The following is a 5,634-nucleotide window of genomic DNA, read 5'->3' as shown; positions in this document are numbered from 1 at the left end:
ATCACACCGCCGCAGCCCCTTCCCCTAGGCTCGGCGCGCCTGGCCCCTGCCGGCCAGGGTACTTCATTGGCACGGCCAGCTCCTTGCACAAGGGCTGCTAACGTGTAATAGAGCGCTCCGGTGGCGGGGACAATCTGCTCAGGACAGGACTAAATACTTTGTTTGAAGCTTGTCTTCTGTGCCCATTTGTAATCCTCTTTCTAAGCCCCCAGCCCCCCTCCCTGTGTCAAGGCCCCATCCTCTTACCCTTAGGTGTAAGAGCAGATTGGATCACCCAGTGTTGAGATGCAGCTACTTCTACAGTGGCACATGGCAGCTTGACTACCATACAATAACCTCACATTTCTACTTAGGGTAAGCAGTGAAAGTGAAGGCTTAGGGTGACCAGATGTCCTGATTTTATAGTGAAGTCCCGATATTTGGGGCTTTTTCTTATATAGGCTCCTATTACACATACATACCCCCGTCCTGATTTTTCACACTTGCTGTCTGGTCACCCTATGAACGCTTGATATGGCTGAAATGGCAGGGGGACTATTTATAGCCAGAATGCAGTTATGTAAGTTGAAATAGGACAAAGAGATTAAAGACATCCTTGCCCTCTTACTGAAAGTGCCATGGAACAATTAATGACCATCCTTGGTCATGACCTTGGTGCTGTCTCATCTAAAAGCACCAGAGAAGGATTGTTTCTTCTAGAGACGGGACCATGACATATGATAGGAGCCTAGCAAGAAGAGTTAGGATAGCTAGAGGAAGGGTCTTTATGGTGAGGGAAGGTTAAAAGTCTGGGGGCAAAGTTTCTATGGGTTTAGGCTGCAGTTTTGCCTTAATGCTTTTCTACAAGTTTTACTGTGATCTACAGCTAGACTGTGTGAAAGAAGAAAGCGAGCATGGTGGAAACCTAGAGAAAAAGTTAGGTAAGTAAGTGTAAGAGCCCATTGCTTGATACACACACACACACACACACACACAAGGTAGCGATGGGAGTATTGGTTTGATGGGGGAGGGAAATACTTTTTGCTGTAGGATCATGTCTTTAAAACTGGTGAAATCAGTTTTAATGTGATTTTAGCTGAAATTAATTCATACCTGGACAAAGTAGGGAGTAAAGGGCAGTCTGTTTTTGACAGAATAAGGAGTATATTAAATGAGGACTCTTAGATGTGACTAGAAGAATCCTCTATATGAAATAACAAGGCTATTTACTGAAACTTCCCATAGAAGAGAAAGAAAAAGAGACCTTATCATTTATGCATTCATTAGCTACAGGATTTTGGGGGACTTGGGTTTTTCTTTGTTTTTTAAGAAGAAAGCAGCTTAAAGGAGGTCTCAGGTTCAAGAAAGGGTAAAGAATTAAGATAAAGCAGATCAGAAAGCAGCAGAAACAGGACTCTGGCAGAGGGAGAAAAGAAGAAGAGAAACTGTGAAAGTGAAGATGGGAGGTGAAGGGAAAGCTGCAGCCCAATGGCCCAGCAAAATTAGATTGTACTTAACTAAACAGGTAAATGCAAAGTGAAAAAACCTAGTCTAGGAAACACAAATTCCTCCTAAAGTCTAGTTAGCAAGAGCTGAGAGCTGGTAAATCAGTCCATTAGAGAGGTAGAATTACCCTTTTGGTGGAGAAGAAGGCATCTCTGCACCCCAAGAGGATTATTTGGACACCTGACTGTTGTCCATGGATTCCTGCTGGTTCCAGTGACCAAATCCAAATGTGGAATTGTCTGAAAATACATGAGGACCAGAACAAACCATGAAGAGAGACTGAACATACACCGAGAAGGAAAAAAGAAGCAGGTAGCCCTGTGTCTCCACCCACCTGCCATACATCTTGTGCTAGTTATGCACACCTGCAAAGAGTAAGTTTAACCAGCACAAAAGAGATTCACATATAAGGACTTAGCTGGAATAAAACTTCTAAATTTAATGTCCAGTTGAGACATCTTTGCTAAAACACAGGCTCTAAACTTGTTCTTTTAACCTCTGCAGTTTGCAGGAGAGAAAATAAACCACACAAGTTCTCTCTTTTCAGCAGAAGGGTTGATTGCTGCAATAAATATTTAAATAAATTAGATTTTCATGATACCTGACTAATACAAAACCTTTGCTGGTTAGTTTTGTTAACTCTGTGCTTCCTGTTCTTTGAACAAAAATATATTGTTTTCCATACATAATATAGTCTGGTGGATTTTGTGATGTCATGTATGAAAAGGGTAACAAGCTCATTGAATTCTTCTAATTTACTATATGGGTGGAGTTCAGAGTTCTCTGTCTTGGGTTATCAGATAGACTTTCAAAAGGCTGGGTTTCTTAAAGTCTACAGCTTGTCTATATGGCAAGTTACTGTGCTACAAGCCAGGGTGTGAATCTCCAGCGCAGCAACCTTACTGCGTTGTAGCAGGGTCCATACGGGATGTGACTGCAAGGCAAGGGGGTGTACTGTAGAGTCACACCCTAGCTTGGAACACAGTAACGTGACATCTAGGCAAGCCCCAAGGCTTTGTCAGTTTCCTAAGTGAGCAGAATTGCTTCCTTGACTGAGTCACCAAGTTTCTGCTGACACTTTATCCTATGAAGAAATATCCATTGTACACTCTACAAAACTATATTGCAGTATGTTGTATTTGCCAACATGCAGAACTTGCCATCCAAAGATAATGCACATTACACTGCAGAAGAGAGATGGCACAAAGTGAATCAGAGACCGCAACAAACCCCAGAGCTCCTGACTTGCAATCCTCTGTTCTACCTGCTGGAAGCACTGCCTCACCAATGGGCACTTTCAAACTGGTTTTACACCCCATTCAGATTGTATTTTTTCATATACTGTAAAACTTGACTCAATTTGTGCCAGAAACTTCCAGGTTTTGGGTTTTGTTTTCCATCTGTGAATTATGTTTCCTTAAAGAACCACATCCCTGTTAAAGTACCTTAGAAATGCACCATAAGCACTAAGCCAATGTTAGACAGTAATTAATGAGGCAAATTACATGTCAGGATGTGCTGGTGATAACTGTTTTCCACTGAGGACAGAAGCAGTGAAATTTTCCAGCACAACAACAGAAGCACTATTTCCCCTACCTCCCAGCAAGACAAAAAATGAACTCCACCTCACACAAATCATAGAATCACAGAAATTAGGGTTGGAATAGACCTCAGAAGGTCATCTAGTCCAACCGCCTGCTCAAAGCAAGATACTCTACTGCAAACCTGCAAATATTCACCGATCTGAGAATATCCCACTAGCAACACTTGGAATGACCTATGTGCTGCAGTTAGGTAGGCCAAGTCTGACCTTTAACCCACTCACTCTTTTTTTGTTTGCATGCCCAAGAGGAAATCACATGCATGGCACAAGCCTGACCCAGAAATATTGCAGGGAGGAGGATATTTTGTGCGAATAAGGAAGGGCAGGGACTGCAAGATGAATCACCGAAACAATAATTATCCTGAGGAAAAACCTTGGAGGGTGGATTAACTGTGATAGCTGCCCTTTCAAGGTAACAACGTGAACTGTCAACTCTCCTGAACTGTTAGAAACACTTCAGCACAAAAAGAGAAAAAGAAAAAAAAAATTGGAAGAGCATAAAAAGTGATCTGGCCAGAGAGGCACCATTCAATTCCAAACTGATAGGATTGAAGCTTGTAATTGTTACACACTATGCAACAGTAACTGCTTCCAAAACTATTTTTAGCGCACCACACATATAGTGAAAATAAATAAAAAGACAGAGTTGCCATAAAGCCAGGAAATAAACTTTTGAAACTATTTAGCTTTTGGCTAAGCAAGGCAATTGAGCTACAGCATTCCTGAGTGTGCATGATAGTCTCTGATAAGGTGAACTCCAGACCATCATTTTCTCTTTCAACTCCAAGCTGTAAAGTAACAATCAGCACTTTTAAAGTCCACCACACTTGAATCTTAAGGCCCTGTGGGCCAGCAGTGGTTTTATAACTTGTTTACTATCTGACCTGGTTAGAACAAATGTGGCTGAGTCATGTTCACACATCAGCATTTTTTGCTCCACAACACAATCGTGTGTGTGTGTCTGCATCTACCACTGTGGCTAAGCATGTTTGTATCAGTGCAGGCTGGGGAAATCTGGGCAGTGGCCCCATAGTGCTTCAGCAGGAGCTAGAGTGTCCAGGGGTCATGCACACAGAATAGGACCAGCTGCAAGTCAGGCAATGCACCCAGGGCTCTCCTCCTGCCCAGAGCTAGAAGGAAGGAGCAGCAGCCAGAATGGTTACTCAGCTATGTTTGTTTACGGGCTACTCTCTAAAATACAAAAAATCAAAACAAAACAAAAACCCAAACAAACAAAAACAAGAGGGCCAGTCCAGGCCACCAACAAGGCTGATTGGTAAGCATTGTTACCAATTAAGCATTAGCCACATTGTGTGGGCAGACAAGTCATGGGCCTGACTCTGCTCCCACTGAAAATGATAGCAAAACTTCCATTGACGGATCAAGCTCCCTGTTTACACCCTCCAGGTCACTGTGGTCTTAGCTACAACAGGGGAATTTTAGCAAAATATTCCCAGCTTTGCTGCTATTGGTGGGAGCCCTAATGTTCACAGGTGCCAGCTTCCTCCAGGCCCTGGGGGTGTTCAACCCCTGCTCCACCTCTGCCTCCTCTCTTCCCGCCCAGTTCCGTCCCCTCCTCCAAGTGCACCCCATCCCTATTCCTCTCTCTGCCCCTCTCAGCATCTCCTGCAAGCTGCGAAACACCAGATCATCATGGCTAGGGTGATCAGACAGCATGTGTGAAAAATTGGGATGGGATGGGGGGTAATAGGTACATATAGAGACAACTCTATAAAATTGGGATGTCTGGTCACCCTAATCACTGTGGGCGGGGGGCATTGGGAGGGAGGGGGAGGATCAATGGGGCCACTGGCAGATGGGAGGTCCTGGAGGGGCGCGGAGGAGCCAGCCCTGGAGCACCCATTGAGTCTGCACCTATGCTTATATAGACAAGACCCCAGTGGCTTCCTGTGTTTTCACCACTGGGTGAATTAAATCTGCTTATGATATTTTAAACACTGGTTGCTGCCAGAGCCTTCGCTACACTAAGGATCCCATCAATATGGCTAACCTGATGACAGCACTTTTGCTAAAATTGCCTTGTGTAGACTTGGCCTGAAAGAGTTACTTCTTGGTTAAAAAAAAATGTAGTGTAAAATATCTTGTGTCACTCATTCTCTGTATTGCATCTGATCAGAAAAAATCACTGTCAAATTTGCACTAGCACCATTTGTCAAATAAGCCAGAACGAGAAAGATACAAAGCAGTGGCGAACAATTTCTTACTTTGATGTGTAGCATCTTCTCCTCTCTCCGTGCAGACACAAAGGTAAAAAAATCACACATTTTGCACCTGAGAAATGCAGTATCAGACTCATAGTGATATGTTTTAAATAAACGCTTTTCCTGCAGTATTTAGAAACAAGCTCAGCATCTGCCAGAAACACACAAGTTTAAGATAGTTATGAAAAGTATAAGCAGGTATAGACTTCCCAGAATAAATATGAATTTGGGAGAGGGGATTGGAAAGTCTGGACTGGTTGCTTCTCAGGCACTTCTTTCTCACTCTGATTGTGAGGGCTTAAATTTCATAGCCACAGACTGTTC

This window comes from Gopherus evgoodei, chromosome 7, assembly GCF_007399415.2.
Source record: "Gopherus evgoodei ecotype Sinaloan lineage chromosome 7, rGopEvg1_v1.p, whole genome shotgun sequence".
In the NCBI taxonomy this organism is placed as follows: domain Eukaryota; kingdom Metazoa; phylum Chordata; order Testudines; family Testudinidae; genus Gopherus; species Gopherus evgoodei.
This window is presented reverse-complemented; position numbering follows the sequence as displayed.